This window comes from Loxodonta africana, chromosome 7 (genome assembly GCF_030014295.1).
Source record: "Loxodonta africana isolate mLoxAfr1 chromosome 7, mLoxAfr1.hap2, whole genome shotgun sequence".
NCBI classification, from domain to species: Eukaryota; Metazoa; Chordata; class Mammalia; order Proboscidea; family Elephantidae; genus Loxodonta; species Loxodonta africana.
The window spans coordinates 22111794-22121435 of record NC_087348.1 but is presented as its reverse complement, the minus strand read 5'-3'; the positions used below and the strand labels follow the sequence as shown (position 1 = coordinate 22121435).

The following is a 9642-nucleotide window of genomic DNA, read 5'->3' as shown; positions in this document are numbered from 1 at the left end:
TAAATTGTGTTAACTTTATCTTTTTCGTTTTTAAAAGAAAGCAGCCACAGCACTGGAAACAGAGTAATTGCCTATCCAAAGATCTCCTGGGATTGGGGAGTATCCTGGGACAATGTCCTATTTGTCAGAGGCTAGAAAAAACTTTTTTTTTTTAGAAGATAAATAATCATTCCTTATAAGACAATTTCTAAAATCTGGAGAGAAATGTTGCCAACATTTCATACAAAATAAATTCCACATTCAAAATTCTAGATGGTGCTGAGATAGGTGACTTCCCAAAGCGTCAGCAAATTGTCTCTTGTGAATGTAGCAATGATAATGAGCTAACCTTAGACAAAAAATGTATTTCTGTTGACTCTGTTTTTTTTTCTCATAGCCTGAGTGTGTTTGTACACGTAAGGGAGTAAGAGCAGTAGTGACATGGATCTGAGCCCACCCATATCCATGGCATTTTGAAAATACCACTGTCCAATTTGTTGTGCAGCTTGTTGCCATTAGAGGAAAGGTGAGTGAGCTATTTTTCAAATTTGGGGGAATCCAATGGTCTAATTAATTCCCTGAATATGTAAACTAAGCCTCAGATTCTATGAACACACAGCATATATGCACTCATAATATGATTGATCATTTTGTATTTGTTCCTATAAATATCAATTCAGAAAACTTACAGTTTTAAAGCTAGATATTGAATTATTAAGTAATAATAATGATATTAGTGTAATGGTAAGGAGCCCTGGCAGTGCAATGGTTAAGCACTAGGCTAACTGAAAGTCAACAGTTGGAACCTACCAGCAGCTCTGCAGAAGAAATGACCTGCAATGTACTCTCATAAAAATTTCAGCCTTCAGAAACCCTATGGGGCAGTTCTACTGTGTCCATTGGAGTTGCTATAAGTTGGAATCGACAGGACCACATACAACAATAGTGTAATAGTGATAGCAATGATGATAATAACTGATCAGAAATAGTGAGAACTATGTATCCACGAGATAACAAACCCTGTAAAAAGGTACTAAAATAAGTTACACATTTTAATCCTGATTTCAACCTTAATATGCTAATTAAACAGAAACAGAAATATAAACAGAGAAGTTCTATGGATTATGGATTAAGAGTCAAACCTGAATTTAAACTTATCCTGCCTAACTCCAGATCCTGTGTATTGGCCATCACAACACAATATAACTTGAAAAGGAGAACAAGTGAATTTATTGTGGTTGCTTCTTTTTTTTTTTTTTCTCTTCTACATAAGTCCTTCAAACAGAATCTCAAACAGAAAATAATTCATGGACACCTTTCTGTAATAGCCACCTTGTCAGGTAAGATTTCCATGAGAACCAATGGGGCCAAACTTGTTTTAGGAGATTAATCTGAGTTCAACGTATTGCGAGATGAATCCTTCAAGAGCAGTGAAATTGATCTGGAAGAACTGGTATCTCATTCAACAATTAAATATTGAACCACTTCAAACAGTCTTCTAGATGCCATGGGGGCTCAAGGAAGGAAAGTTGGATTTTGATTTCAAGAAGTTTGTAACCCGTTTATGGATCAGATTTACATTTTAAAAAAAGATTAATGAACATGTCACTCACTGGATAATCTTGTAAATGTGACTTAAAATAAAGATATAAATTAGATCACTGCTGAGGTTCCTTCCAACACTAATATTCTATAATTGAATAATTTATTGTGAAATTCCTGTGACAGTAGAAACTATTTCAACATCAGAAGCACCACGTAGCATTTTTTTAAAAAAGGCAGAGTGGTATTTTTTTTTTTTTTTTGATAAGTTACTCTATTAAGAAAATATAACAGTCATAATTCTTCGTGTATTACAGTTACATAACTGTCGATGACAATTCATATAGCACAGTCTAATATTGAATTACATAGCTTTAAAACATATAACACAAAGACTCAGCAGTACAAGAAGAAATTGTTAAATCTGTACTCATGACAGAAATCTTCAAAACTCTTTTTTTACTGAACTTCTGGTTCCCAGCCGAGCGCTTAGCAGCTGCACCACTAGGGCTGTTTATTCCCATTAGCTACCTGTAAAATTTCAGTTCTCTAACTGCCTGTAGAATACTCCATTCCTACTCTAGCTTATTTGCACGTACTCACACACACACATGCAAGGACAGGCTTATCTTTGTAAGAGACTCTAGATCATGCTTAAGACATATCCATGAAGCCAATGACAAGATCAATTTTGAGACAACCACCAGGATAGTTTAAGCTAATCAAATAAGAAAAAAATAGAAACAAAGATCAGTTTATTTATGTTTAATGTATTATATTTAATAAACACTTATATACAGGTTATGTTCTAGTCACATAATTCACATATATTTACCCATTTATTGCTCTGTCACAGAGTGTTTTAGTAGCATTACCAAGAGTACACAAACATTAAATATCAAACCTAAGGTTTGAACTCAGTCATCTCTTGCCTAGCGACTGTGATCTTCACTATTATATTAGGCTACCTCCCCGGATCACAAGTTTTGTTCTGTGGAACTATCTAGTCTATCTGTGAGCATTTCTTTTCCCCAGAATTTTTCTCAACTCTTTGTCTTTACAAAGAAAAATGTGATTTTAAGGTAGGAAACATTGATCTTTGCCCCTAAAGAGCCTGCCAATTTTCATAATTCGTACCAGGTTTCATCAGCTAAGCCTCTTTCAGCTTGAAAGGAACTAATAGTCTATCCTAATGTCCATAGATTTAATGAGTTACTGTATCACAAAACAGCACCTTCTGAGTGAAATCATCTGGCATTGAGAGTGAGTTCTAATTATATCCTTTAACAGAAAAAAAAAAATTGCCAGAGAAAATACAACACTTTGATTTTACTAACCATTCATTTCTTTCCTTAAAAAGGAGAAGAATGACCTCCTTAGTTCATTCATCACTGAAGTCAACTCATATCTGTTGATAACACCTATCTTGAATGAGAAAAATAAGAAAACCAAGAAGATGCTGGAGAATAATTATACCAGGCCAACTGAGTTCATTTTTGTTGGATTCACAGATTATCTACCTCTCGGAGTCACACTATTCCTGGTATTTTTCATGCTGTATGTGTTAATTATGGTAGGAAATATGGGCTTGATAATCTTAGTTAATGTCAATTCAAGCCTTCAAACCCCCATGTATTATTTCCTGAGCAATTTATCTTTCTTAGACATCACGTATTCTACAGCAGTTGCTCCTAAAATGCTGGTAAATTTTTTAGCATCTAGGAAGAGCATCTCTACCTGTGGCTGTGCACTACAAATGTTTTTCTTTGCTTGTTTTGCTGACACCGAGTGCCTCACCCTGGCAGCAATGGCATATGACCACTATGCAGCCATCTGCAACCCATTACTCTATTCTACACTTATGTCTAGGAAAATCTGCGTCTGTTTCGTTGCGTTGGCCTACTTCAGTGGAAGTATGACTTCACTGGTGCATGTGTGCCTCACATTCAGGCTGCCATTTTGTGTCTCCAATGTTGTCAACCATTTTTTTTGTGTGATATTCTCCCTCTCCTGGCTTTGTCATGTGCAGATACCAGTATCAATGAGCTTCTGCTCTTTGCCTTGTGTGGCTTCATCCAGACCAGCACTTTTGTGGTCATATTTATCTCTTACTTCTGTACCCTTATTACTGTTTTGAGCATCAAGTCCTCAGGAGGCAGAACCAAAACATTTTCTACCTGTGCTTCCCATCTCATAGCTGTCACCTTATTCTATGGGACACTCTTGTTTATGTACTTATGTCCTACCACCAGCTGTTCTCTAGACACTGATAAGGTCGTTGCAGTGTTTTATACAGTTGTCTTTCCCATGTTTAACCCCATAATCTATAGCTACAGAAACAAAGATGTGAAGAATGCTCTCAAAAACACTGTTGGAAAGGTACTGGACATTCAAATTAACGGAAATAAAAATAAAATATAACATATTTCATTTGAGAATATTTGAGGACTAATCTCCCCTCTAATCTCTCCATTTTCTACTACCCCATGCACAGCTTATGATTCAACAATTTTAAATGTATCAGTATTTGCTAAAAAATAAAGAGAACTTTTCAACAACAATGTCTTCCAATTCTCTGTCTTTTCTTCCAGAAATATTCCCTCTCTAATGCTTCTTAAAAAAAAAAATTTTTTTTTTTTTCTTTTAATGCTTCTACTGGAAACTCTGGTGGTGTAGTGGTTAAGTGCTACGGCTCGGCTGCTAACCAAGAGGTCGGCAGTTTGAATCCACCAGGACCTTCTTGGAAACTCTATCGGGCAATTCCGCTGTCCTATAGGATCGCTATAAGTCGGAATTGACTCGATGGCAGTGGGTTTGGGTTTTTTTTTTTTTGGTTTTTGGAATGCTTCTACTGTGTGAACTATTTCTGAATTTTAAGATAGCTTAACTGTTCTTCAGTGAGTGTTCCTAAAATACTCTATGTATTTATTCATTAAATTATTTATCATGCTGTATTGAAGATATATATTGACCTACTGTTAACCCGCCTACTTTAGACGATCCTTGGCTGCTGGGAACATATATTATTGGTTTATTTTTGTATGAGTTGGAATTGACTCCACAGCAAAGGGTTGTTGTTGTTATATAGCACCTGGTACATTTCATGTTCTTATTACATGTGTGTTTAATGGCTACGTAGGAGAATGATGGATGGCTGAGTAGATGGATGGATGGACAAATCTATCAGTTTGTGTTTGGGAGAGTGAGTCTATATCCTGTATGTACATAGCATTTATCATCAGGGAAAGTTGATATTAACAATGATAGATGGCAGTTGGTGTCGGGAGAGGTGGGGTTCATTGGTTCTCAGGAAATCAGTTGGAAGGTGTATAGCAATAGGCTCTTTAATATGAGATTATAGTGAAGTTTAGCTCTTTTTGGGCTAGATTTGTTGCTGCAAAAGTTTCCCTACTCTTCCATTCACAGTGAATATTTGTGAAAACCATTAAGATTTTAAACTCTGTAAATTACTTATTATTTATACATATACTACTGAAATAGCCTTTGAAACAATGTCTTTTAGAAAAGGTGAATAATTGATCTGATAATTTTCTCATGGAAATTGACAATGCAGACTAACCGAAGTGTAAACAACTTTGTTCTTGTATAATTTTTAACATTAAGATATATATCTTCTGTGGCTACTTTGGATTTTTCAGTGTCTGTTTACTTCTCATTTTATCTTGAAAGAGTTGAAACAATAAATTGCACACATGTGAATGTATACTACTGCATATTTTGCGGTAATTATGAAATATAGAGATGGCTGCATTAGTTGTACTGAATGTACCCAGTTGTCAATTTAACATAAAAATTTAGCCAAATAAATTTGCAATGAAATATTGTCTTATTTGAGCACCTTAATGTCCTGTTTTGTAAATGGAAACAATAAGATATTACATACTGGATAGTATTGTTTTGAAAATCAAATAAATTAATATACAGAAAACTACCAGAACATGCATGATTTGAGGATTAAATAAGGTAACAGATACAAATTTCCTAGAATATTTTCAAAAGCTCTTAGAACCATGCCTGGCACATTTTATCAGCATATAATGCCTATTTGTTCTTACTGCTATCATATTACTGTTGATTTTAAGATGGTAGGATTTGATTTTCTGTGAGGTGCTAGGTAACCTGGCAGAACAGGACATTATTATTCAAGAGAAGGACCTTGGTCCTTTTGCTGTGGGCTTTTATGTCACTTGATTATAGAAGCATAAGTGCTCTCCTGATGGAAACTGAAATGGGACAAAATAGAAGTATGATGTGGCAGAAGCTTGTCTATATCACAATTTTGTCTCCTCAACATTTATCACTTGGGAAGTAGCAGCATGTTCATGAAAATATACGGTTAATCAGGGCAGGAACCTGATTTTCCTCTTCAGCCTTTGTGGTTAAGGGGACACCACCTTCTTCCCCATCTTAACCAGCGGCTTGAAAGTGCAGTCGATGAGGTGCTTGATAACATGTCTGAACTTGTGCCCTGAGTCGTCACCTCAGCATTGTTTACCAGTATTGACTGCCTCAGCATTAAGCTGTAACTACTTCCCCTGTAGCTTTTTAGGAGGGCAGCCAGTAGGGAATCTACCTTGGTATGTTGAGCATTACCCTCCATTTCCATCATTTCTTAGAAAAAGCTCATCTGTTTTGGCTTTTTATATTAACAAGTGTTACTTCACATTTTACTAGTGGGTATATTGTCACAAAAATTATGTAGCCCACCATTTGGCCTACACTGATCATCTGCTTTTTGGAAAGGCATGCATTTACAGAAGTATTGGTAATGATTGATTATTTTGCTTGTGGGGCATGCTGTTTCTTGATTTTTCTGGAATTCAAATAAAATCCTAATTTGTAGCCAACATCACAAATCACAATATAATTCTTTGGCCCTGAAACTGCCTCTATCATCTGTTTTGTGACGTGATACCATGATGTTTGAGTTCTAGAAAATATGTATTATTTTATTTTATTTTTTTACAAAGGGGAATTTATTTTACCACAGTGAAAAGCTGAGGTATCTTCTAAACAATGATCCAGAGGACCTGCAGACTTATGGTTAGTTCTACTCTCAAGAGACCAGAAAGAATGTTAATAATCCAACCTGTGGACATCTGAGACTCACATCTATGCAATGAGCTCCAGTTTGTGTTCCCAAAAGAAAAGGAACCAAACATAAAACCCCTTTAAGAAACATGGAAACCGGATTTCCTTCACTAGAAGCTCCATGTACTCTCAACTTTGCTTAGCCGTGAGTATCTTTATTAAGTAGTCATGTAGGTTTATTTTTATAATTCTAATGTTTTCTCCTCTTTTCATACTAAAAAATCTGGCACCAGTTTTAATACCTTAGTATTATTCCCAAAGAGCCAGAAAATACAGCTTCCTAACTTGTGGTTTGTTGATATCTCAGTGGAGCTGTTCTCTTTTCATGAGGAAAGACAATATTTACAAAATATCTGTATCCACTATTTTCTGATATCTGTGATTTTCTGGTGAAATCTAACACTTGGTTTGCATAGTAATTTAAAGTTACTTGTACCTTTATGGAAAATTCCTTAAAATATACTATCTGATAATTGTCACGTATTTTAGCTATATTCTAAAGAAAATAATTTCTTCACAGTCTTATGCAATACTAATCTTTGGCAATCATTTTGAGTCAATGTTGCTTTATGATTGCCATAATAAAGTAGTAGGGATTATTTTCTATTCTCTTTCGATTTGTTACTTTATCTTATCTGTAACAATACTGGAACTTGCAAATGTCATTTAATTCCCAGAGCCTGGACATATTTTGCTATAGCAAGCTACTTGCTACAACTCTGGTTCACCTGCATTAAATAACTTACATTAACGTATTTTTTCTAAATAACACTATCTAAGCTACACTTTTAGTTCTCTCAGTATGCCAGGGTTTTTAAAGACTTTTTTTTTTTTAATTTGTAGTTTTATGCTGTTTTGGTATTTGAGTTTTTGCTTCTTTAGTTCTTTAAACCATTTTAAATCATAAACCATTCAGTGCATATTGTTTAAAAGTACAGGTACATGTATACAACTATGAATTTATATCATAATATGCAAGATTTCACATAGAGTTTAATCGATTGTATGTTTATTTGCATACAATATGTTATAAAGACACAAAACAATTCATGAAGTATATTTATGTATTTATAATAAATGCTTTTATAAATATTATGTCAGCAAAATCATATTTCATAGGCAAATGTCCATGAAAGCATACACCGAGCTATGTAAGCTTTGGTTAACAACTATGCATAGTCCCACAGAATGGACAGAGAATAATTTTGATAATCATTAACTCTTCCTACAGCCATGTGGCTGGGTTCTCTATTACACTATAATTAGAAATGTTTTCAACTTTCTTATTTCCTCATCAATATCTCTATCTTCAACTGTGTTCTTGATCACTGATGGCTGCATATTTTCTAATTTTCCTTTAGTGCCATGAATAAAAAGTAATGTGGAGAAATTTCTTTTCTTTTTAAACAAGCACCCTTATTTTAACATGACCTTCAAGATATTGATTTGAATGTTGGAATTATTTCATTTGAGTATGTCATTAAGAAAAAAAAAAGCCTTTAATATCGAGTCAATTCTGACTCATAGAAAGCCTATAAGACAGAGTAGAACTACTCCAGTGGGTTCCCAAGGAGTAGTTGGTGGATTTCAATTGCCAATCTTTTTGGTTCCCAGCCACAGCATGCTATGGCTCTTAAGGACTGGGCCACCAGGGCCCCGAGTATTTCATTAGGTTCTAAAATTTTGTTTCCCACCTTTATGTTCTAAGAGAATATGCATGCTTATTAGTATTTTAAAGAAGACTTATCTTATCTGGAAGGAATCACTGAGTGGTAATAAAAATCCCCCGTTAATTTTTTTTTTTTTTTAGTGACAAAATAAATCGGTGTTCTAGTTCAAACTCTAACAGCACAGGAGCAAATCATAACTTGACCCTCGATAGCACTTTTCTCTATTTATTCTTTTGTATTATGAGTTCCACAAACAAAAATAGTTGTTAGAAATATTGCTGCAAACTGACTGAAATCATGAAGAGTGTTTGCCTTCATTGGAAAAATATTGCCCTTTGATTATAGCACCAAAATCCACAGAAATTCAAGAAATCTGAGAAAAACGGCAAAGTGGCAATTAAAAGTAACGAGAGAGGATTTTCCTGCATTATACTTTCTTCAAAAAATAACCTTCCCTTTCATTTTGCAGCCTCATGTGCAAGGAAATGATTGATAGTGCCCCAAGGGCAGAATGTGTGGCAAATATGCCTGACCCACTTGGACTTAGTTTGTTGCCGAAAAGCTGGTCATACACTGGTGGCAAGTACTTGAGAGAAACTGGGTGAAGTATAAGAATGAGTATATGGACAGGGATCAAAAGCATGACTTCTGGATCCGGACTGCCTGGGCTTGAATCCCAGCACCTCTACTAATAGTCATATGGCATTGGGTACGTTATTTAACTTCTCAGTGACTCAATTTCCTTAGGTCTAAAAGATAGATAATAATAATATGTAATGCCATTATATTGTTTATAAAGAAAAACAATTGCACTCAGTAAACATTAACCATTAGTATCAGGAACCCTGGTGGCATTATGGTCAAGAGCTTGAGTGCTAACCAAAAGTTTGGCAGTTCAGACCTACCAGCTGCTCCTTAGACACTGTGGGACAGTTCTACTCTATCCTATAGGGTCACTATGACTTGGAATCGACTTCATGACAATCGGTTTTGGTTTTTTATTGTATTATCAAGGACTTTTCTGAGAACAGTTAATGTACTGGGCTACTAACTGAAAAGGTAGAGATTTGAGTTCATCCAGAGGCACTTCAGGAAAAAGGCCTGGTGATCTACTTCTGAAAATTCAGCCACTGAAAACACTATGAAGCACAGTTACACTCTCACACACATGAGGTTACTGGTTATTTAGCACTGCATTCCGCACGCCCTCCATTTTTTAATTGAAATAGAACATTCTCACTGCTAATTACAAAAGGGGCAAAATAGAGTTTTATGTACTTTGTCATCATAAACACTTGTTAAGATATATATTTCCTACCCTTTATGTAGATTTAAAAAA

At 35.1% G+C, this 9642-nt stretch overlaps 1 pseudogene; it reads left to right on the top strand.

Annotated features, from left to right (window-relative positions):
- Positions 1 to 2238: 2238 nt before the first annotated feature.
- Positions 2239 to 4098, top strand: LOC111748977 (olfactory receptor 5AS1-like; annotated as a pseudogene).
- The last annotated feature ends 5544 nt before the right edge of the window (positions 4099 to 9642 follow it).